Raw genomic sequence first — 23,462 nt, 5'->3', positions numbered from 1 at the left:
GCTTCTATTGTATATTTTTACTTAGAAAATTTCTATTTGGTTCTTCTTGTATCTATTTCCTTGCTGACTTTCTATTTTTTTGGTTGAGATTCTATTTTTTCCTTTGTTCCAAAAGTATTCTTAGTTGCTTATTGAAGAATTTTATGAACACGAATTCCAAATCTTTGTCAGATAATTCTCTCATTTCTGTTATCTCAGTGTGGCATCTATTAATTGTCATTTTTTACTCTGAGATCTTCCTGCTTTGCATTATGACAAGTAATTTTCTATTAAAATCTGGACAAGATTCTGGGTACTATGTTATGAGAATCTGGATATTATTTCAGCCTTATGTCTTAACTGGCTTTCACTGACACTACTCAGCATTGCTTTGTTACCTTCAGGTGGGGTTAGAAATCAAAGCCCAGGCCATCAAAGGTGGCTGTATTGACAAAGACCCTCCCACCTTTTTTTTTTTATGTGAGAGAGAGAGAGTGCACAAGAGGGAGGGGCAGGGGGAGAAAGAATCCCAAGCAGCCCCACAGAGCTCCATCTCATAGCCCTGAGATCATGGCTTGCACCAAAAGCAAGAGCTGGATGCTTACCCGACTGTGCTACCCAGCCACCCAAAAGACCTCCCACCTTTAGTTTGGGATCCCTAACAGCTAATCCCTAAGGTACTGGGAACCAGAACTAGACCATACCTCCCAGATGGTAGCAAGGTTGGCAGTTCCTGAATGTCTGTCCTCAGGCAGAGCCCACGATGCCAGCTGTACAACCCTATGCCCTCAAGAAGTTTCTCTCCTGCCAAGTCATGTGAGGCACATGGTGACCCAGCTGCCAGAAGAGCAGCGCTGGCTTAGAGAGAACCAGTATGTCAGTGGCAGCAAAAATTAAAGATGCGAAACAAACCTGAAGTAACCTTGTGTCTGTATCCAATTAAAGAGGTGACAGTATCCTTCTATTTCAGCTCTGGCTACCTTCTTTTGTCTAGATTTTTCTAAGGCCATCCTGTCGCATGAATCGAACAACAGTCCATCCATAACTCCATTCTGAGTTTGCTGTATTAACAGACACCCATCAAACTTCTGATTCCAGCCAGTCACACTTCCCCACCGAAAGAAAAACAGGAATAATTCTCCCATAAATAGTCTGTGTGTGCTGACAAATGGGAATTTGAAGCAGTATAATTAAATTGTTGTTCAATTATTTAAGTGCCTCCGGTGAAACCATGTAAGAGAGAAGGTGCTTGACTTAGGGAGACATATCAGGAGGTGAGAAAGCAAAATTTGAAGGGCAGAAACTAGTGTAGTTATTTGCATTCCACATTAACATAAGGGAAGATACTTTGGAGTAAGTCAGTCTATCTGGAAAGGCCTATGGCTAGACTGTTGGTCTGTGGCCCTCAGGACAATGTTGCCTAGCAATGAACAAGGACTTGCCAGGCAGGTGCTGGGAAGAGTATGTGCAGAGAGACATACACCTAACATGTACCAGCATTCTGCACCCCCCTGGAGACTGAGGTATGAGATACAAGCCCCCATTTTCTCTCTGAGCAAACAGAATTGATGTTTATGCAATCGGACAGTTAAGGCAGAAATCCAATTACTGAGCTAATTAGCACCTTTGAGTGATAAGCACCAAATGTAGGGGAGGAAAACACTGGAGAAAAGCTCGAATGACCCGGTATGGCTGACAGTTCACCTTCTTAGAGAGTCTGGTGGAGAGCCAGAGGTCCTGGGGTACCAGGCAGCTTGGCTTAGTTATTGCTGATCAAATTTAGCACTCTGAACCCAATAGCCTTTTGAAAAGATAGTTTTCCAGTTAACATAATTTTAGAAGGTGTTTTAATTCCCTGAGGAATATAGTAAATGAATTTCTTTTGGCTCAGCCCCACTTTAAAAATTGTTTATTCTGCTGCTAAAAATTCCATTCATCCTAGGTCTTCAGGTGAAATTAAAATTCCATTTAGGGACTTCTTATGCCAACATGGGATTTCGGCCTTCATTAGAAAGAATTTTGTTGTTTGCTGTATTTTTCGCCACCCTGGTCTCTTTTATTTTCAAAGCTGATCCGAGGGTATTTGGAAGGAAAACTGAAGCAATAATAGAACAGAGTGGTGGGGCTAACAGCGTTTTTGAGATGCAGCCAAATAGTTCTTCTCTCCAGTCCCACAAAGCTCAAACAGGATCTCACCTAGATGCTTCTCAAGTATCTGAAACAGATGGAAAAGGAGAATACTTTTTTTCTTAGCTCCATATAAATATATATTTTTAAATATTTTATTTATTTATTTGACAGAGATCATAAGTAGGCAGAGAGGCAGGCAGAGAGAGAGGAGGAAGCAGGCTCCCCACTGAGCAGAGAGCCCGATGTGGGGCTCGATCCCAGGACCCTGAGATCATGACCTGAGTTGAAGGCAGAGGCTTTAACCTACTGAGCCACCCAGGCTCCCCTATTTTTTATTTTTTAATCTCTCTGATTCCCAAGAGACAAGTTCACAACAGAATCCTGTATTCTGAGATTTTTTATAAAGATCCATATCTACTAAGGAGTGCTTGTCATTTATTAAATCACACTCAGGATGTCAATGATCACCTTTAACTCTAAGTTGGAAGTTGGTGGAGGCTAGACTCTTTTCTTCTTAGTCATGAGAGAAGAATTAACATTAGAAACAGCATTATTTGGGGTCCTTCATTTATTCATGCTAGTTGTGAGCAAAGGTGGGTCTTAATGTTACTCAGGGTCTGGAGTGAGAGGCAGATATAATCAAATAATCACAAAAAGAAATATACGACATGGTAGAGTCAGCCCACCAGGTTCAAATCCTGACTCCACATTTATGTGTGGTTTGGGAACTGTAGTTAATTTCACTGTGGCTCAAGTTCCTACTCGGAGGGAATGGGTATAATAATAATACCTACCTATGAAGGTAGTTGTAAGGATATGATGTGTTAGCTCACGTGAAGTACTTACACAGAGACGTGTTACAGGACTATTAGCTGTCATCACTGTTAGTAATATTAACTATGACAGGCTCCCCACAGGAGAGGTGCAATGTGTGAAGGAGCATATGACATGAGTCAAACCTAGAGCAGGGGTCAGAAAGGCTTCCCTGAGAGCAATACTGGGGCCAGACTTGAAGCACTAGAGGAGTCTGTCAGGAAGGCAGACGGGGTAGAAAGGACTTCAACTAGAGGGAGGACGCCAGAGTCACAAAGGATGCCAGGGAAGGCAGGGTGACAGGAATAGGAGGTCAGGGCAAGCTGCAGATGTAGAAAAAGGCTAGCGTGATTGGAGCAGAGAAAGGAAAGGCAGGGGCCAGACATGCAAAAGATCAGTTTTTTTCACAAATGTGAAGAGGACATTCATTATTGTTCAAATTTGTACGTAAGCCTGTATTCGATGGTATATTTCTAGTGAAAGCCCTTTCTTAATGGCTTCAGTCAGTTTAACCGTATGAAATTGCCATCTTTGTACATCATGAACAGTTAAATATTCAAGGTCATGTGGTTGAAGTCAATCTCCTATTTCATCCTTCAAAGGGTGTTGAGACCACCACTGAAGATCTGAAACAAAAAGACACAGAATGCCTGGGCAGCTCCATGGTTAAGCATCTGCCTTCAGCTCAGGTCATGATCCTGGGGTCTTGGGGTTGAGCCCCACGCTGGGCTCTCAGCTTAGTGGGGAATGTGCTTCTCCCTCTCCTTCTCCCTCTGCTTCTCCATCTGTCTCTCCCTCTGCTTGTGCTCTCTCTAGCTCCCTCTCTCAAATGAATGAATTAAAAAAATCTTTAGGGGCACCTGGGTGGCTCGGTGGGTTAAAGCCTCTACCTTTGGCTCAGGTCAAGATCTCGGGGTCCTGGGATCGAGCCCCACATCTGGGAGGAGCCTGCTTCCTCCACTCTCTCTCTCTGCCTGCCTGTCTGCCTACTTGTGATCTCTGTCTAATAAATAAATAAAATCTTTAAAAAATCTTTAATGGATTAAAAATATAAATAAAAGGACAAAGCAGGTCAGGCACATCTCTAAGCAGAGCTATTGCACTTATAAAGTGTTTCTGGGACACATGAAGGTCAAGGATGGCTGAAGTATTAGGGCAGAAGCGGGTTGATAGCATGGGCACAGACAGTTCCTTGGGGACACACCATTGATCAGTCACCCCTCAGAATTCCGGAGTGAGTCCGCCCACACTGGCTGTCTTCAGAAGCAAGGGGCCACATGGGTTGACTGGTGTACTTGAGACTCTGAACGGAGGTGAGTTGTCATAATCGGAGAGATTTAAAACTGGTTCTGATGGCTGTTTGTCACCATGGCTGCAGACAATCTGTCACCTTCTAGTTGGTAAGACCCAATTTCATTCTTGGGCTTCAACGGAAGAGAGGCCTGGAGGAATGCGCCCACTGCTCCAAAGCAAGTGGTGGTGATGCTGATCGCTCACCAGTTTTCTGGGATCAGGTGGAAGAGAAAGATGCCTGTGTGGGTACCGCTTTTAAAATCAGAAGGTGAGTGACATTCCATCGGCAATCCAAGTGCTTGCTTTCATTTTATGGACCTGGTGCTCTAACTTGATAAGGCACAAGGCCGGTCTCCCAATCCTGAGATGTCATCATCTCTCCCCTCCCTGGGTTTCTTGTAATTTTCCCTCTTTTCCTTATCGTGAGACCCCTCTCCCTTCCTGCAGCATGTCCTATAGGAGTGATCCCCCTCATTGGTGAGCTCCACGTCCCCTGCCTTCTCCACTACACAGCCAATTCCGCAAACCAACTCTCTCTTCTCTGTAGTGTTCTACTTGTGACCTTCTACCCTCTGTGCCCCCTTCTAGTACATGAGGTGTGGATAATTCCAACACGAGACTGGTGGTCAAATTGAAAAGGATCCAGGTAAGCAAATACCTTCTTTCTTACTCTTTAAATTCCTTATTTATTCCCTTATATAGATGGCTTCCTTCAATCCAAATGGGGGATCACTCTTTTTAGTCACTGGAAATATGTCTGGGTAATGAATATGCTGGCCAGAAAAAAGAAATGATACAGATAGACAGAGCAAGCCTCCTGACTGGGTTTGGAAATACTCTTCTCTGTTACCTAGACTTGTTATGGTCCCTGTTCAGTTTAAAGTGATTGTCAATGAGGACATCTTAGTTTGTGTGTGGCAAAAGGCAAATATGGATTCTAAACCTTGTTACTGGTCTTGTAGCAAAAAAAAAAAAAAAATTGTCATCAGTCTTACAATGTTCTCAACAGCAAACCATTCCTGCATGTAGGGTCCTGTAGTCTTCAGAAACTTCATTCAACATTAAGCTGTGGAAGGACTTACCTGCTAGGAAATCATCTTACTTTTTGCTTTCTCCATTCTGTTACATTTTTAACTATTCTACCTTTTTTCCTCATATCAGAATGCAGAGTTAACCCATCTCTATTTTTATCCACCTCACTCTTGGCTGTGCCAAAGGTTTTGTCTAGGAGGAGTGGTATCATGTCACTATCTACATCTGAATTGCATGTACATGATTACTTTGAACTCATAATTAGAAATGGTAAAATACCTGGAGAGACAGGCTTATTTTTTGTTGAACTAAAGTTCAACTCATCGGTACAATGTGGGGGCGCGGGGGGGGCTGGTAGGCTACGAGTGTCTCTGATGCGCAGCCCTGGGACTCTGTGACATTGCAGGGCCACTGACACGAGGCGTACGGACAGAGACACGAGTGCGTCTTCCCTCCAGTTATTCATGTGGCTCCATGGTCAAGGTGTTCTTTCTACAAAGACTCCACTTTGGTGGTTGAAATTGTTTTTGTCTTAGTTAAATATTGAACAGTTTGGAGAATTAAGCAAAAATTCTCTCATCCAGGCCTTCCCTTTAAAAGTGGCAGAGACTCCGAAGTAATCTCAGATTAGGGTCTCGGGATGCGTATAGATTCACCATCGGACACGCATCAAAGGGCGGGTCAGGCAGGCTTCTTCTGCACAGAAGACTGAGCGTGCTGGTACTTCAGAAGACTGCGTGACATGACTCAGCCCATAGAACCGTCTGTTTCTCCCCGTTAATCACAATCAGGCTATAAGTGCACTAATTTCAATTCCGTCTTCAACTGCTGTGGGTGCTCAGCGAGGATAGTCATAGTTGATGGCATCATCTTAGATTTCTTACAGGTGGACCAGTGCTCTTCCTTACATAGGAAGGGGCTAGTTTTCACCTTCATGCACCCCCAGTCATGCTCCCTTTCCCTAAAGTCTGGACCAGGGGCGGCTCTACTCAGACATGCAGCCCTTACCTGGACCTCCCCCGACGTTGCCTCCACTCCAATAGACCCATCTAGAAGAATTTCTTCCTTGGGGCGGCTCTGCTTCTCTGACTTTCCAGAGCCAGAAGTTCACTCCCAAACATAAGAGGCCCCTAAAATAAGAGTACTGAATGTAAACTTTTCCCTCAGACCCTCCTGACACTTCCTCCACGCATGAGACCACCGAGCAGGAGGACATCCGGGTTTATCCAGTCTTCTCTTTAAAGTGTGTTTTATCCTTCACTGTGACAGATCTGATAGAGGGAATGGAAGGGGGATTAAAGGAAAGATACCATAACCCCCAATCCCATGCCCCCCAACCTTCCATCTCCTTTCCTGTACCCCTCCTTCACTCTTCTCTCGGTATTACCATTCACCCAGTCAGAACAGCTATAATTAAACAAGCAAGCAGGCAGCTGCTGATAATGCCGAGTCTTGGTAAAGATGAGGAAGAGCTAGAACTCTCAGTCATGCAGCTGGAGGGGAAGCAAACGTGGTACAGCCACTTTGGAGAACGGCAGCCCCACTCCTAGGTATTTATGCAAGAGAAACCCAAACTTACGTTCCTATAAACTTCCGCTTATAAATATTTTTTGGCGGATTTCCTCCTAATCACTAAAACTGGAACCAACCCAAATTTCCTCCAGCGGATAAATGGATAAACAAGGTCTAGTGCATGCATACCACGGAATACTATGCAGCACTGAAACGGAGCAGACTGCTGGGTACAGCCACATGCGCAAATCTCAAATGCATCTTTCTAATCAGTGGTTATGTGAAGATGCATTTATTAAATTCATAGGATTGCACATTAAAAAAGATAACGTTTACTCCACATAAATTATCCCTCCAAAAATCTGAATTATATATATAATTTAGAAGCAGTAAATGACATCTATATATCTATGTGTATATAACATAAAAACCTGAATTTGTCTATAATACATAATACTAGCAGTAATCATTTATATTTATATGTAGCACATATGTGTGTGTCCACACATATGCACACGCATGTACGTGCACACACACACACACTTACGAATTGATGCTGTTTATTGTCTCTATGCCTCATTGACTTTGATTTCACAAAGCCCTGGGAGTTACTTGACAGGTGTGTCCTTAAAAACAGAATTTTCTTAAAGAAGCTGTAGAACCTATGGTGTTATCCATGATTCAACATTCAGTTAGTTCCTTTTGTGTGTTAGGACTTCCACCAGGGTTGGGACAGAGAAGTAAGCAGATTCAGATGCAGATCTGTCTTCCTTCATGTCTTGTCTTCTGCGCTTCATTTTCTCCACTGGATTGGAGAAATCAAATGCAAATCGAATACCCAGATATACACAAAAACCAAAAGTCAGATTCTAACTGTAGCGGGTGCTTTAGAGTAGAGGATCACAGTGCTGTGAACCTGTAATAGGGGATTTGGCCCAGCAAAGTGGTCAGTGGAGGCTTCCCTGAAGTAGCCATTAAGATGAGATCTGAAGAACAGAAAGTGTGCAAAAGCCAGAGAGGAGTGGAAGAGCAACCTGGGCAGAAAGATTGGTGTCTACAAAGGTCTGCGTGAGAAGGGCTTATGAGTCCTTCCACTGGAAGAAGTTATCTGCTGAGCATTAAGTGAGAAGGGAGGAGGATATTTGTGTGAAGAGAGGACGGAGATTGGAATAGGGAGCAGATCCCACCTGCCTCTTGTGTGTCCATATATCCGAGGTTTGCTCCTAGCTTATACCTACAGCTGTTCCAGCTTATACCCGGGAATAATAAATTATATGGGATCCTTTTATAGGTGATGTGAAGAGGCCTTGTTTCTATTTTAAGAGCATTGAAAAACCACTAGGGACTAGAAATAATGGGGCTGAGGGGTCCTAGAGAGCGCATTCAACTTCTGAAGTCAAAAAGCTCATTCTGGCTGTGGTGTAGGAAGTAGTTGAGGCAACAGGGATCCCAGTAAAGATACACCAGGGAGTCATAGGACTAATGTGGCTGTCCACTTGAGAAATAATTCAGCTTGCAATAAGGTAGATGTAATGCAAATGAGGAAGGGTAGAAAGATGCAAAAGATATTGAAGAAATTAAAATTGAGAGGCCAACATGTGAAGGAGTGGGAACAGAGATCCTGGGTTATGGTTGTTTGGGTACTGGTACCATTTCCTGAAATGGGCAACAGAAGGGGGGCTAGACCCAGGCACGTTGGAGGTGAGGAGAATTTGGGACATACCAGAGCAGATGTTAAGTAAACAGGTAGGTACACAGGTCTAGAGCTTAGACAAGAGACCTCAGAGGTATGAATTTGTAAGTCATCTGCATTAAGACAATAATTTAATCCATTTGTGTAGACGAGACTGCCCAGGAAAAAGATAAAGGTAAAAAAATAAGAGGGTTTCACAAAGTCAACAAAAATGGGCAAAGTATCTACAAATCCTGATTTACCCTTGATCAAATGACAACACCTCATTTCACAGATCTTAGTGCATAGGGGTAAGTACCCACTGATTGTATTTCTTGTTCTGTCTTTAGGGAGTGATGACAACAATCTTAATTCCATCTTTTATGAGCACCTGACACAGGCCCTGCAGGAGTCCCTGTGTGGAGACTTAGTTCTTGGTCAATGGGGTAACTACATCTCTGGCGATTGCTTTATTTTGGCCTCCGACTACCTCAATGCTTTCGTTCACCTGATTGAAATTGGAAATGGTCTTGTCACCTTTCAGCTTCGAGGACTGAAATTTTCAGGTAAGAATCTCTTCATTGTGGAAGTTGTTGGAGGCCGGTTGCCTAAATTAGTTATCCTGCAAAGCTTTCATGAGAAGTCTCCATGAGGGGAAGAATAGATTGCGGGGGGAGGGGGAGCTGCTTACAACTGCCCTCATTTATGTATTCTGGTGTAGACCCATCCCGGCCATCTGAGGGAGTAATGAGGTGAACCGTACCCTCTGGTGAAAACCTTTGGCATGGCAAGTCAGAACTTTGGTTTAATCCTTCTAGAAAAAACTCAGATGTGCCAGGAGGACATGGAGCATGCACGGGCTCCACCTGGGGTCAGCCAGACCTGAAACAGAAGCTGCTTCTGGGGTTTCAGGTGTTGAGGCCTGCATGGGGTCATCTTTCTGTGTCTGAGCCTTTTGTCTTCAACTGTACGATGAGAAGAGGAGAATGGCAGCCTCTTAAAGTTGCGTGACTTAGATGAGATCATGTGTTTGTGGGCACGGTGGGGATGCTTATTGGTTTGCGGTCACGGAGTTGACCCGAATCTTGAAAGCATGACCCCAGTTTTCCCGTTATTCTGCCCCCCAGGGCCGAGTGGGGAGTGGGCGGGGATTAGGGCAACATATGTGCTCAGGGGCCCTTCTCCTGTGTTCTTTGGTTATTCCCTCATTTGGTTCATGTTTTTCCAACACCTCCTCTTGTCTGGCCAAGTTCTAATTGCGGCGGTGCCATGGGCACGTGACTACAGACTATTACCCTTGTGGCATTGACCTTCAGTGGGACATGTGGAAAACAATAAACAAATGAGCAAACGAACACAATGGTGGAAAGTTCTATGAAAAAGAAGTAAATCATGTGTCTGTGACCGTGATCACCACAGAGGACGGGGTTGGGGGCTGCTACATTAGACGGGGCGGCCAGGGAAGGCAGCCACGGAGAAGGATGGTGCAGGCTGGGGGCTTCTGTGGATGAGCGGGGAGCCCTGACGTGACTAGAGCAAACCAGCAGGCCTTCTGCAGGCTGGCATGGGAGGGGGTGGGAGCCCAGACACGTGGGGCCTCCCAACCGGGATGAGGGGCTGCATTCATTCTCTGCATAATGGGGAGCCGTTTAGGGGGGTCTCGGAGTCACCCAAACAGGGGAGGAAGGGGGAGGCAGAGGAGATCAGGGAGATTTGGATGTGGACAGGGCTGGGCTCAACAGCTTTGGTGGGTGCGGGAGAGAGGAGGCTCGGCATGCTCCCCGGTTTCCAGGTTGGGCACGTGGGTGGACAGAGGTGCCTTTACTGAGACTGGGAAGCCTGGAGGCGAACAGCACTTTTGGGTTTGGTAATGTAACCAAGGGCTCCATGTTGGTTATTTAAATGGACTTTTAAATGCTGTCGACTCACGGGACACCTGGGTGGCTCAGTTGGTTAATCGGCTGCCTTCAGCTCAGGTCATGATCCCAGTGTCCTGGGATCGAGTCCTACATCAGGCTCCTTGCTCAGCAGGGAGTCTGCTTCTCCCTCTGCCTCTGCTGCCACTCTGCCTGCCTGTGCTCTCTCTCTCTCTCTGATAAATAAAATCTTAAAAAAAAATAAATGCTGTTGACTCATATAAGTGGATCTGTCAAGTGGCTAATTGGACTTAAGGGCCATATATTCACTCAGAAGACATTTAGCAAGCACTGGGCTGGGTGCTGTGAGTGCAGACGGGCAGGGGCCCCACCTTAAGGAGCTTGAAGCCTTGCTGACAAGGGACACATACTGAGCAATGAGCATCACGGAAGTGCCATGCATGGGGCGCCATGGGGACCAGAGACGAGGCATCAGACTAGGCTCTGGGTCAGCTCGGCAGAGGAGAGGCTGCAACTGGAGGGGAGAGTGGGCACGTGATGATAAAAGGGCCAAACAGCCATTTGGGGTTTCCAGGTGGCTTGGGAGAAAGGAGTCCCAGAAAATGTTGGAAAGATGAGTAAGAGCCAGGTCATCACCCTCCAGACCCTCACAGTGATGAAAACACACCTTTTAGCCAAGAACAAATTGCCATCATTTTATATCTTTAACAGTTTCCTAAAATTTTAACCAAGCATTTTGGTTCTAAGCTTTAGTCTTGTGAAAATCCATTACTTTTATTAGAATTCCTAAATAACTTTGTACCATATATATGTGTGAACGTGTGCACATGTGTGCATGTATGTAAATACACACACACACATATAGATAGATATATTTTAGAATGGTGGGTTCTCTGGTTTAAGCATGTAATTCTATGCATCCTTACAAATTTTAAGAATCGAATTCAGGGAACTTACTTTGGAAAACGTCACTGGGCCAAGGGAGTAGGGATCCAACTCTTCACAATGAGCAGAGAAGCTGTGTTTCCCTGAAATTATGCCCAAATGCCAGAAAATGCCACAGGAGGTGGTGCAAAAATGCAACAGCCTTGTCCATTTTGAGAGCTTTTAAGTTTTCCTGGAATTCAAAGGAGAATTTTTTAAGTGAGCCCGATTGACCCTGAGTTAGAGCTTCTATCACAAGTGCCATGGGGCTTCCATTCTGCTGGTGAACTAACTAACCCTTGAGTTTCCAGACTTCCAAGTTACCTGGATGTTGGAAGCATGCAGAACCTTACCTGTGATCTCTGCACACCATGAACAGGCGTTCTTCTTAACCCATCACCCTGAGCGTTAGGGCTTTGCCTCATACCATTTTGGAGGGTGTAACCAACCATCAAAAACATAATGGTTTAGCACAACAAGGATGTTTCTTCTTCACTGCCGTGGGGGTGGCTGGTGGTTCTTCTGCTGGGCTCACCCTGGGTTTCTTGGGCGGCTACATTCAGCTGGGAGATGAACCAGGCTGGAAGGTCTGAAGGCCACATCCAGAGCTGGCTGCCAACTCGGGCCTGTGGCTGTCCTCCCTGTGCAGCTCAGTGTCTAGTGGGCTTTACTAGGTGTGGTCTGGGTCGTCTTGGTGTTCCAAAGAGGGGGATGTGGCCACCGTGAGGCCCTTTATGGCCCAGTCTCTGAGACAGGCACCGTGTCACTCCCATCATGTCCTGTTGGCCAGTCATCCCCAAGGACGGCTCCAATTCGTGTGGTGGAAAGTAGCCCTGTCAAACAGCATGAGTCACTGGGGGCCAGTCTTGGAACTACACACCAGGCTCCCGAAGCTGCCTCAGGTGAAACCCAGAACATGGCTCAGAACCAACACACCAACTGTTGTGTTCGGTGAGACCGCCCAGGAGGGTCTCCTACGTGGTTTTTCTTCCTCCTGACAATGACAGGAGAAATGGAACCTGCCTATAAGAATGGCCTAAGCCTATTAATGATGTCTTGGGAACAAAACATCAGTTAACCTGCCCGATACCGCTCACTCCTGTACAATACGTTTTCTTTAACCTAATTCTACTGTAGACTGGAACATGATGCTATTTAACAGAGCAGGACAAAAACCCAAGTTATGTTGTATTTGCAGGCAGGATCCAGGGGATCTAAAAGGACTCTTCCTTTTTATATCTTTTTGCAATATTTATTACAGTATTCCCAGGGAAGATCTTGTTTTTTTTCTCCTCCTGGAGTATTTTCCCAAGCTATCCCTTCAGTGTTTCACTTTTTTCTCCAGTTTCCTATATTCCCAAATAGGTTTCTTTTCTTCGGTCAAACGTGACCTACTTCATTATGACCTGGGGCAGTCCAAATCCAGCTGTGCTCCTTTTCTGAAGCACACTGAAGCTGTCAGTGGAAGAGTGCACCGCTCATAGCACAGACCGAGTCTAGGAAATGAACAGCACACACCGGAGGAAGAGGGAAGACAACCTCCCATGACTGGGGAGCAGGAAGCCCACCTGTCCATTTTTCACTGCAAGGGATGCAGCTGTATCCATTGTAGTTTTTAATTGTAAGCAGCAGAAATCAACTCTAATGAACTTAGCCAGGAGGAGGGTTTATTGGAAGACATTGCACAGGGCACAGACTTCCTGAGAAGGCTGGAAAAGCAGGCTTGGTAATTCTAAGTCAAGAGCCATGTCTAAAATCACACTGTAGCACTGATCTCATGAAGCGGTCACATCTTGGCAGGGAGGAGGGGGGACATGGGCGCTGCCCTCATTTTATTGACACCATGATCCTGGATGCTGCTGCTGCCCCTGCTACCCCCTGAATCTGGGTGAAGAGCCTCTGCTGCCATCACCCCCCTTACAGAATATGTCCCCAAAACCTGCTTCTTTTTGTCACCAGCACATTAGTCAAAGTCTGGGGTGCAGCTCATGGATGAAGCAGAGACCACATGCCTATGCTCTAGATGCAAGGAAGGCTGGGAAAGAGGGTGTCTTTCCCAAACACAATTCTCAGTTCCCAGAGCAGGAGATGACCACTGCCTCTTTCCAGGACTCACCATATGAGTACATTGGTTGAAGTCATGCTAGCTGCTGTCATGATTAAGTCTCAAATCTCCATGACTGGCACAACAGAGGCTTATTTTTGTACTCACGTAGAATCTGATCAGTGAGAAGAGTGGTGGAGGTCAGGGATGGTTCCCTTCCACACCGTCAAGGGTCCTGGCCAATGGAAGCTTTGCTTAGTCCCTACACAGTGCTTTTGAGGTCACTCTGAGCTTCAGCATCAAGGTGGCAGGGAGTGGAGACTTGCCTATAGGGTTACTTTGGGACAGACCTGTACCTGTAATACATCATCTACTCTTCCTATTATTTAGAAATGACATAGCTGGCTGTAAGAGAAACTAGGAGATGTTGTCTAGATGAGTACCCAGGAGAAAGAGTAAAAGTAAAAAGTTCATGAACAATTGGCTGGTTTGGCTTCTGGGTAATTTTCCAAATATGCAGTAGAGATTTAGATCTTGGATAGCCCAGAAAATGATTAAGGTCCATGACACATCTTTAATTAATTAATTTATTTTTGGACTGGTACTGTAGGGAACAATTGAAACCAGTTCAAACCAAGAATACAAATAAGGAAGCTGCACTTTTCTCTCCTACTCCTTTTGGCTCACACATCCTAGAATAGAAATAAATTCTATATTTGTTAATATATAGGTATTGTGGTACCTTTGCTGCTCTTGGGTTTATGAGTATTACTTGCATCTGCCTCACCAAGGAGCCTCTCAGGAAACCATTCAAGACTTGATAGATTAATCATTGGCTTTAAATCAAAGTCAAGGTAACAGATAACACACTTTAGAAGGTCCACAGTATGAGGGGCACCAAGTTCAAGGTTTTTCAAAAGAAATGGAATCTATTGGATTTTAAGTCCATTTAACCATCACTGTAGGTGGATATAGAAACATGGAAAAGTGAGAGTTGATTATCTGTTCAATACATTTTTGTTCTCCTTTAGTCAACCAAGTGACCCAGGCTGATGGGTTCATCCATTCCTGTTAGAAGGGGAGACGACTGAGGACTCATGGTGCTGTGAACAAGAGAAGCCAGGCTACTGGAAAATACTTGAAATAAAGAGGGAGAGAACCAAGAGTAGGAGCCAAAAGTAAGAGGCACTTGAGGGAGTCTCTTATGACATGAATGTGAACTCTGAGCTAAGGAGAGAGCGCCAGCCTGTGAAGATGACACCTATGGTCAGAACCACCACAGTCCCATCACTTCGTCCCAGTTAACACATGGGAGAGCGAGGAGCCAGGAGGTGAATACATTCTGCAGGCTCACATCTAGTTAGTGCTGGAACTAGGCCGGCTCACAGCTACTTAGTGCTGGGACTAGGCAAACCCATGTGACTCTCTAGCTCTTAACCAGAATTTCTCTTTCCATATTACCATTTTCCCTTCTCCCTTCCTTTCTCCTTTTGGATATTTGTTTAGATTTGTATTGTAATGCTTATTTAGTGTGCAAACACTAAGTAACTGGGTAAAATGCCTTCAGTCACTGGCACATCCTTTCAGAAGTTCCACCTTATTTTTCTAGTAGCCCCTCCCCCCCAATAAAAGGCAACCAAAAGGTATATAAGACATCAAGCTACTTAACAGAGCATCACAGGTGACTTGACCTCTCAGATTCTGGACTCATCATTGGAACCTCGGTGTGATCTCTAAGTTCCTAGTATATTTCCAGCTCAACAAGCCATCAGGTCAGGAGGTATAAAATACTTCCACCATATGATGCACTTGCAGGAAAGTTAAATGTGTCCTCTCTGCCAGACCTGAAGTATAATTCTCTCACAGGGAGTAGGTGTTATTGGTGGACATCCCAGTCTTGAGACCATGGCTGTGAACTTCCTGCTAATACGGTGCCACACAGGGAAGGTCAGCACCCTGGAGCATCAGTGCACCAGATGATGATGGGCCTGCGCAGTGAAGCAGAGTGGAAGGATTTCAGGCAAAGGGAAGAGGAGGCTTGCTGTGATGGTGAGTGATAGAATCCCAAGGGCTGGGAGAATGGAATCCATAGTAGCTCATTGACAGTAACAGGAGAGGAGGGGGAACATATGGCCCAGACGCAGTTAAGAGATGGGCGTGAGGATGGAAGAATCGATGGAGTGGCGGCAATCCAGTCGGCCAGTATGAAGAGGCCACTAGAGATTAGGTATCATGATTTTAAAGGAAGACATGTTAAGGTTGCTCGTGTTTCTCCCTAAGCCACATGCAGCCTCATGGGTGCAGGTAGAGAATGGCAGAGCTAGGCTTAAGCGGGATTGAGACCGAGTTGACTGAGTGCCATAAGGTAAACCAAGGACAAGGAAACTGACAACGTGTGCAAGGGTGTGATGATGACAGCAATGGCCATCCATGGAATGCCACCTGGGGTGGGGGGAAGTAAGGAACAGGACCTGGTGGTGGACTTTCTGGATCCAGGAAATGTACGTCAGCATTGTTGAAGTTGTAGTGTTAGAGGGAATGAGCTAGAAAGACAGGAGGTGGTTGCTGGAGAGCAGTAGCTTTGAAACTAACACTCACAGGGGGACACAGTCTTTGGTAATCACAGCTTAGGTTATTGGCCATGGAGATGAATGTCTGAGGTTGAGTGGAAGATGAGATCATGAGATGAGTGGGAGTCGGGGCTCAGGATCCTGGAAGGAGCTTCTCTGTGATCCTGAAATCTCCAAAAGAGGTGGCCAGAGATATGATGGAGAGTGCCAGTTATCCCGGGCCAGAATCTCCATGGACTTGGAATTACCTAGAAGGTCCTGGAAGGAGGCAACAAGGGAGAATGGTGCAGTGAGTATGGTAACTGTGAGTTATTATAAGTAGACAGAGAGAATGGCCTGAGAGCATCCCTGAGAAGCAAGAGGACATATTCCAACCTCCTCTGTCTGGGGCACCCGAGGAGTGTAGGAAAACAATGAGCCCCACTCCAGAGAGCTGCAGAAGGGACAGGGAGAGGCAGCTTTACAAAAGGGCACCAAGGAGAGGAGGAGAACATGACAGTAAGTTGAGGAATGGATCATGAGTCTCTGATGGCACGGTGAAAGGATCTCAAGAGTTTGTGGCCTGGGTGGAAGTGGGGTTAAATTCGGGTTAGAAAACGTGGTTTATCCAGTGCTATGGAAATGACGCTATAGGGGTCCTGGGCTCCTCTTGGCAGATGACGTGAACTGCCATAAAGCAGTGTTCTCTCCAGGGTGATGAAGCGGATCCTATCATCTAAGGCCGGGTCACATGCAGCAGGGCCACACGCAGCAGGGCCACATGCAGGGGAGTTCTGGGGCTGCTGAGATGGACTTTAGTTACACATGCAGCTTCCATTAGCCTCATTAATACAGACAGGACCACTACGTTTTTATCATAGCAAGATCAGTTTTCCAGAAATCTTCTTAGGGGAGAGCTTATGAAATCTTAAGGAGTCATTTGATCAAGTGGCGTTTTGGAACCCCGTGTCAGAAATGCACAATGTTATGTGGACATTCACCTTTTCTATTAGTTGTCTAACTCTTGTTTCCTGTCGATTTATTCTTTTCTCAGTATTTTTTTAGGATGAATGATACTGTATTTGTATATATATTTTATGTTTTATATATACATTCCCATGGGATCAAATACCTCCAGTGTTTGCTCATAACAGTAGTTCAAACAAGAAACCACAACCAATAGATATTACTTTGTCTTCTTATTTAGAACAAAGTCATGATGAAAATTATGGTTTCTTTTGTTTGTTGTATCTAGATCATGAATCCTGGGGATCAGGATGTGGCCATGGTGTTGGTCATGTGGCCACATGTGGTAGGTGGTCAATAAAGGTTTCTTGATAATAAAATCACAATGCATAATTTTAAAACCAAGGCTTATTTTCAGTATTCTTGCAAAGCTTATAGATGCAGTTCTTTATTCCTGCAGGCTGTGAAATACCCTTGCTGTTAGACTGGGAGGCTCTCAAAGGCCGAGACCCTTTGTCTTATTTGTGTCCCTTCCCTGGTGTGTTGAAAGGCTCATGCAGGATGATCCAGAAATCCTGGTTGAGGAAGAAAGCAGAACCTATCTAAGGTTTCCTGAGCATGAGTTCTTTGCCAGGTACTAATCACTTTAATTATAGTTCTTAGAATATTCTAGAATATTCCCTATAATAACTGTGAGTTATTATAAGTGAGCAGATGTTATTATTCCTATCTGAGACATAAAGAAATTGGGGGAATGAGATTCAATAAGTTGCTCCAGGCTTCAAAGTCCTCAGTAGTGGAGGAGAGGTAAGCATATGGATGTGGAGGTCCCCAAAGTCCATGACCTTTGCAGTATGCCACACTTTCTTGGAGTGGGGGGGAGGGAGGGAAGAAGGAAGGAAGAAAGAAAGGAAAGTAGGAAGGAAGGGAAAAAGGAAGGGGAAGGAAAGAATAAGTAACCATTTTTAAAAATAATCTCTCAGGTTGTTGAAACTCAGAAATTTAACCTGACGTACTCTTAAATCTTAAGATGGTGTCACCACTGATAACAGCTCAATTTCTTGAATGATCAGCTGCCTGAGCAACTGTGAAACCTGGAAGGCTCTTGCATAATGAGTGTGGGAAGCTAAGCACAGTTATCAGGATGTAGCCATACATTACCGGTGGATCTGGAAAACATCAAAAAATGGGATTTATGTGCCTGTTTGTGTGGAATGGTCTCAGCTATCTCTGAGTTTGGCTAACACCCCATAATCACTGGCCTGTGGGGACATTTTTAATATATCTGTGTCACTAATCTTATCTCAAGTTAATCTAACCCAAACCTTTTGACTAACTGGCAAGTCCATGGAGAGCCGTAGCTTCCCACTAATCTTGAAACTATCTAGAATTTTTTCTTCTCTAAGACAACGTTCAGGTCATTAGCGAGCCCCGAGTTCCTATGTCTACACGGCTCGAGTAAGCAGTTAAATCCCTTGGGTCCAAAGTTCACCCATAAAATAATGGGTTCTCCATTCAGAAATCCTACACACATAATCTTCTTCATTTCAAATTGTGTGACACGTCAGTGAGAGAGACAAAGCCATGCTTGTCTAGATAGGCAGTGTGGGAAGGAAAGGGCTTTCCTGTTGAACATTCACAGAATCTGCCTATTTTAACAACACTCAAGAATAAGTTTGTTGGAGAAAAGTAAAATAAGACAACTTGGAATTAAATATGAATGAGAAAGAATATGACTCTTCCGTATAAAGTTGAGTGCGTTGGTTTTCTCATCTGTGAGTGGGCCCGGAATAGGAGAAAAACCATAGTACTCACATATAAATATTCACATATGATTATTATATATTTCATTGTTTCTTATGCCTGTGCTTCAAACTTGCCCAATATAAATTACTCTGTATACAAAGTGACTTGGTTCATTTCATGTTCGCCTATGGGCTGGTAGAACAAAGTAGATTCAGAGAACTTTTGCTTATAATTTGTGAAGTCTTACTAGACAGTGTATGATAAGGGGGGAAAAACTGACTTTAAATCCAAAAGATCAGACCCTTCTACCAGAGAAGTCACTTTTGAGACCTGGAGTCCTCATTTATGAAAGGAGAAATTACGCCGGCATAAGCAGGTTAAGGTGTGTGAGAAGTGAGATGCTATCTGAGACACCAGTTTTCAAGTTGATTAATATTACACAAATAGAGGGGCGCCTGGGAGGCTGGCTGAGTGGGTTAAGCCTCTGCCTTTGGCTCAGGTCATGATCTCAGGGTCCTGAGATCAAGCCCCGCATTGGACTCTCCGCTGAGCAGGAAGCCTACTTCCCCCCGCCCCCTGCCTGCCTCTCTGCCTACTTGTGATCTCTCTCTCTGTGTCAAATAAATAAATAAAATCTTTTAAAAAAAAATTACACAAAAAGATGAAGTTTTGAAATACAAATTCTCTGAGAAAAAACAATGCTGTCTCACTGGAAGGCGTTTCACCACATTTAAAATCCTGCTTGCTGAACAGAGCACAAGAGAATTTTTATTCATGTGGGTATGTCTTAAAACAAATTGAGTCTCCTCAGAATATAAAACAGTTACAATAAAAATCTCTGCTGGGCCCACAGAATCAAACATGTATAAATTATCCCAACATATTTTCCTCCTATTGCACACTGGCCTGATACACTTCCAGATTCTCCCCGTGATACTTAAAAGGTGCCCAAGTCCAATGCTGCTGAAGGCCTGGAACCTGGGACTAGAGGAGAAACTATCCAGTAAAATAATAAAGAACTAAACTCATTCAGTGTCTCAGGAGACCAGTCCTACCCCTTGACTCACTTCGGCTCCTGACCTCCGTTGTGTTGCACACATTCCTGGCCATCTTTTTCTCCATCATTAAGTTCGGATTAATTTCAAGGGGGTGCTTATCGGATGGATGTGTAGCCGGCAAAAGACGGGATGTGTAATAGGATAGTTTCGCATATAAATACATATTTTTGTTAGAATAATTATTTCTTCCCAGAAATTAAATCTGGTGAAGGCTAGCAGATACAGAGAGCTCCTCCCAGGGCAGGAAGCTGGGGATAGATGACCAGCATTGTCCCCAAGAAGCAGTGGGGCTGAGGGGGGCCAGAGAAAGGCATCTCTGTGACTTTAAAACTGTAGAGGAGGTTTGCGGGGCTGGGGGTGGGGTGGGGTAGGCAAATCGCACTGTGACTTTCCTGAAATTGACCATAATTCAAAAACCTTAAAAAGTCTTCTCTGATATTATTTTGCCCGGTCACATAACAGCTCCTTGATATCACCCGCTAACAGGAGACAATGCTGGTTTAGGTTTCCCCCATTAGCATGCCTATCATTACGGGTCTGGCACCACATGAGAAGCTCACTGTTGGGGGGTGCGGCATTTCTCCAGCTGGCTGGGCCCGTGCTCTGTCACACACATGTAACATGCACGTGTAAGGTCCAAATGTTCATGGAAGTGAACTGCTCTGAGCTTAGCTTTGACCGTATCTGGTGACCTCCTCCTTAGTGGCCATGGCAATTCAGAAAGGATCTTTACTGTGACCCAAAGAGAGAATACCATTTATAAAATCCACACACATCCCCAAGTGTGTGTCTCTGAGTCCCCCTGGCAGCTTGAAACGCACGGACTAAATCAGATCTTTGCCTAATTATGGTGCACTGTGGCCAGGGACTGGTTCTCTCCTGTCAGTCCCCTCCTGGTGGCCTCGTTGCTCAGCATCTGTAAAACTCTAGCCCGGTGTCTGGCACGCTGGGCCCATGAAGGCAGTGACCGTATGGAAGCGCAGCTCAGATCAATGTCCAGTGAAGTTGCTTTGAAACGCTGTTCCTGGAGAGCGCTGCATGCAGTAGGGACAACACATGGGGTTTTCTGTGGAATCCCGTTGGACGCTTCGGGGCACCTGAGTGGTGTTTCTCAAAGTACATGCGTCGGGTAAGGAAAGTTGTAGGGTCGAGAGGCCTGATCTGTACAATTTGTCATGCATTTAGGCTTCTTCCTGCGTGTTCTCACCAGAAAATCGTACTGCAAGCTGACATTTTCTATCAGGGAAGCCTTCTGGCTGCAGGGAACCATTTTTAATGTGTCCCTTTGAAGTCCCCATCACATAATGGCCCAGCATCTCCTTAATATCTTCTGACCTCTTGGTGAACAGCCCGTTCCCTAATCCCCATTCCCATTGCTTCCCCTCAGGGGAAGTGGCTGACTTCCTTTCCCCAAGTCCTCTCTCCTTGGGCCTGCCTTCCCAGCCTGGATGGCCCTTCCCCCATGAGGCTGTCTGGAATGGAATGGAGGACGTTTCGAATTGAGTTTTGGTTACGGGACCTTCTGTTCAGGCAACTGTTCACTTTGGCTTTCTGACTTTCCCAAGAGAATGTCGGCTCTACCTCTGGTCTGGCTGACAACGAGGGCAGGGTTCTTGCTCTCACCAGCTACACAGAATATCTACATTTCTGGGCTTGTTGGGGGGGGACACAGTAAAATCCACTGCCACTCAGTACACAATAATTGTCAGAACTGGGTGGAGAGAAACCGTCCATAGCAAGGATTTCCTCAAAAGGATGAAGTTCTCCTGTCCCTAAGGAGTCCCTGACATCTGCCCTTGGAAGACGCAAGAACCACATACTTAAGGCTGAACTCTTTGGCCACCCATAGAGGTGATTTTATGATTTTTCTTTATGGCTCTTGGGCCGTATTAGAACAGCTCGCTGAAGCTGGTGTTTGTACTTTCTGGGCAATGCCATTAAGGACGGTGTTCACTGTGTTCTGAAATATTCCTTTTATTAGGGTCCTGGGAATATTATCTTTTTGGTGTCTTTGCCAGAAATAGCTATGACTCTTGCAAGGAATTATTTTGTTGTTGTCTCAGAGACACAAGAAACTATGCATGTTCTCTTTGTACATTGGCTTCTAGAAAGCCCCGGTGCGATCTGTGGCCCACCTTCAGTAAATAGATAGGGTATCACAGAATATAGTTAGTGTCCCTCGACATCATTCTGGCTTTGTCTATTTTTTTCTTATCCCCCTTTTTACCTAAATTGTATCATTTTCCATTGTACCGTATATGTCTTCTTAAATTGACTTCATTCCTTTTGGGAAATAAGTGTGAAAAAATAAGTCAGACCCAGCCTGTCGCTGGTAGATATGGCAGACAGCACTTAAAGGGGAGCAGTGCTTGCTGTCTGGGGAACCATCAAAGAGAGGCAGAAAGTGTCTTTGGGCAGAAACAGCTGCCTCACACTGTGGCCACACTCAGGAAATGGATATATAGCCTGTGTGGCAAGATATCTGGGATCTACTAGATATATTTTCAGTTCAAAACATTAATTCCTGCTGCTTTAAGTAGGCATTCTTGTCTATCAGAACTAAGACCCTAGGACACTGTCAAAATAATTCAAAAATTATTTACTGAATGCCTTCCTGTGGCCCGCTGACTTAGATCATGAGAACGCTGTGATAGAAAAAAATGCGAGGAGTCAGTTTCAGTGGAAACGCAGAGTGAAACAGCCAGCCCACTCGTCATTCATTGACACGGATGGTGCAAGAGGTCACAGTGTGGGGACAGTTGGCCTCTGGTGCTCCCTTTGGAGGGGACACGCTCTGAACCACATGAGCCTCTCCAAGAAGACTGGGGTCCTGACTTGCCCGTGAGCAGCAAATTAGTGCACGTATGGAAGATACTGGGTCTTTTAGTTTCCTCTTCTTTTACAGTACGATCCTGTAAAAGGAACAAAAGGTGTTTCCTAAGAGAAGGTGCTGGGACCTACCTTAACTGAGTGTTTATTAAAATCCCACAGCAGTTACAATGTCTCTGTGGATGGTGGTCCTTTATGGCGCACTGTGTCCCCACCTGTCCTTTTATCGGTGTCATTCTTCATGGTGTGTGGTTTTACTTACCTCATTCACGTGGTGGAAGTCTAAACTCTGCATTGCACTGTCACACACACACACACACACACACACACACACACTCCAGTTTGTTTGATGTAAGGGGAGAGAAAACCAACCCTGACATCCAGTCTCTCACAGAGAGAGAAATTGTAAAGAAATGCAGATCTGGGGGGACATGACATTTAACCAGTTTTGCTAACCTATTCGAGGTGAAAATCCTCCTCTCTGCTTCCTCCTTGTGTAGCCTAAGAACAGTCTCACTTCTTCATGGAACGAGAGTTTCTTGCTGAATTATATCATTTGCTGGGAGAACTCCAGGGTGGTCAGTGTGCCATTTGGTGGGACCAGACATCCCCCATCCTCAGAGTCTAGTGGCCACAGTCCTAGGGGCCCGGTGGACGATTGGTTAGGACTCCATGGTCATTGCTCATTCTGGAAGGCCCAGAGCATGCAGTCGGACTTACTCACTGTTTATAGTTCAGGGATGTATTTATATACATCTCTACCAGTTTGATATTGCAGATGAGCTAAGAGATCCTGGAAATGTTTTTAAAAAGAGTGTTTTCACTTATGGTTTGTCTCCCTCCCAATCCCATCTTGTTTCATTGATTCTTCTACCCACTTAAGCCTCCATGTTGCATCAGGGGGGGAGGGGGTTTGGGAGAAGGGGGTGGGATTATGGACATTGGGGAGGGTATGTGATTTGGTGAGTGCTGTGAAGTGTGTAAACCTGGTGATTCACAGACCTGTACCCCTGGGGATAAAAATATATGTTTATAAAA

The 23,462-nt window shown here is 45.0% G+C and overlaps 1 pseudogene; it reads left to right on the top strand.

Annotated features, from left to right (window-relative positions):
* The first annotated feature begins 4,663 nt into the window (after positions 1-4,663).
* The window catches only part of LOC132016397 (pecanex-like protein 2), a 48,327-nt pseudogene continuing 29,528 nt past the window's right edge, over positions 4,664-23,462 (top strand).

This window comes from Mustela nigripes, chromosome 4, assembly GCF_022355385.1.
Source record: "Mustela nigripes isolate SB6536 chromosome 4, MUSNIG.SB6536, whole genome shotgun sequence".
In the NCBI taxonomy this organism is placed as follows: Eukaryota; Metazoa; Chordata; class Mammalia; order Carnivora; family Mustelidae; genus Mustela; species Mustela nigripes.
The sequence above is the reverse complement of the archived record's forward strand: the minus strand, read 5'-3'. Positions and strand labels throughout refer to the sequence as shown.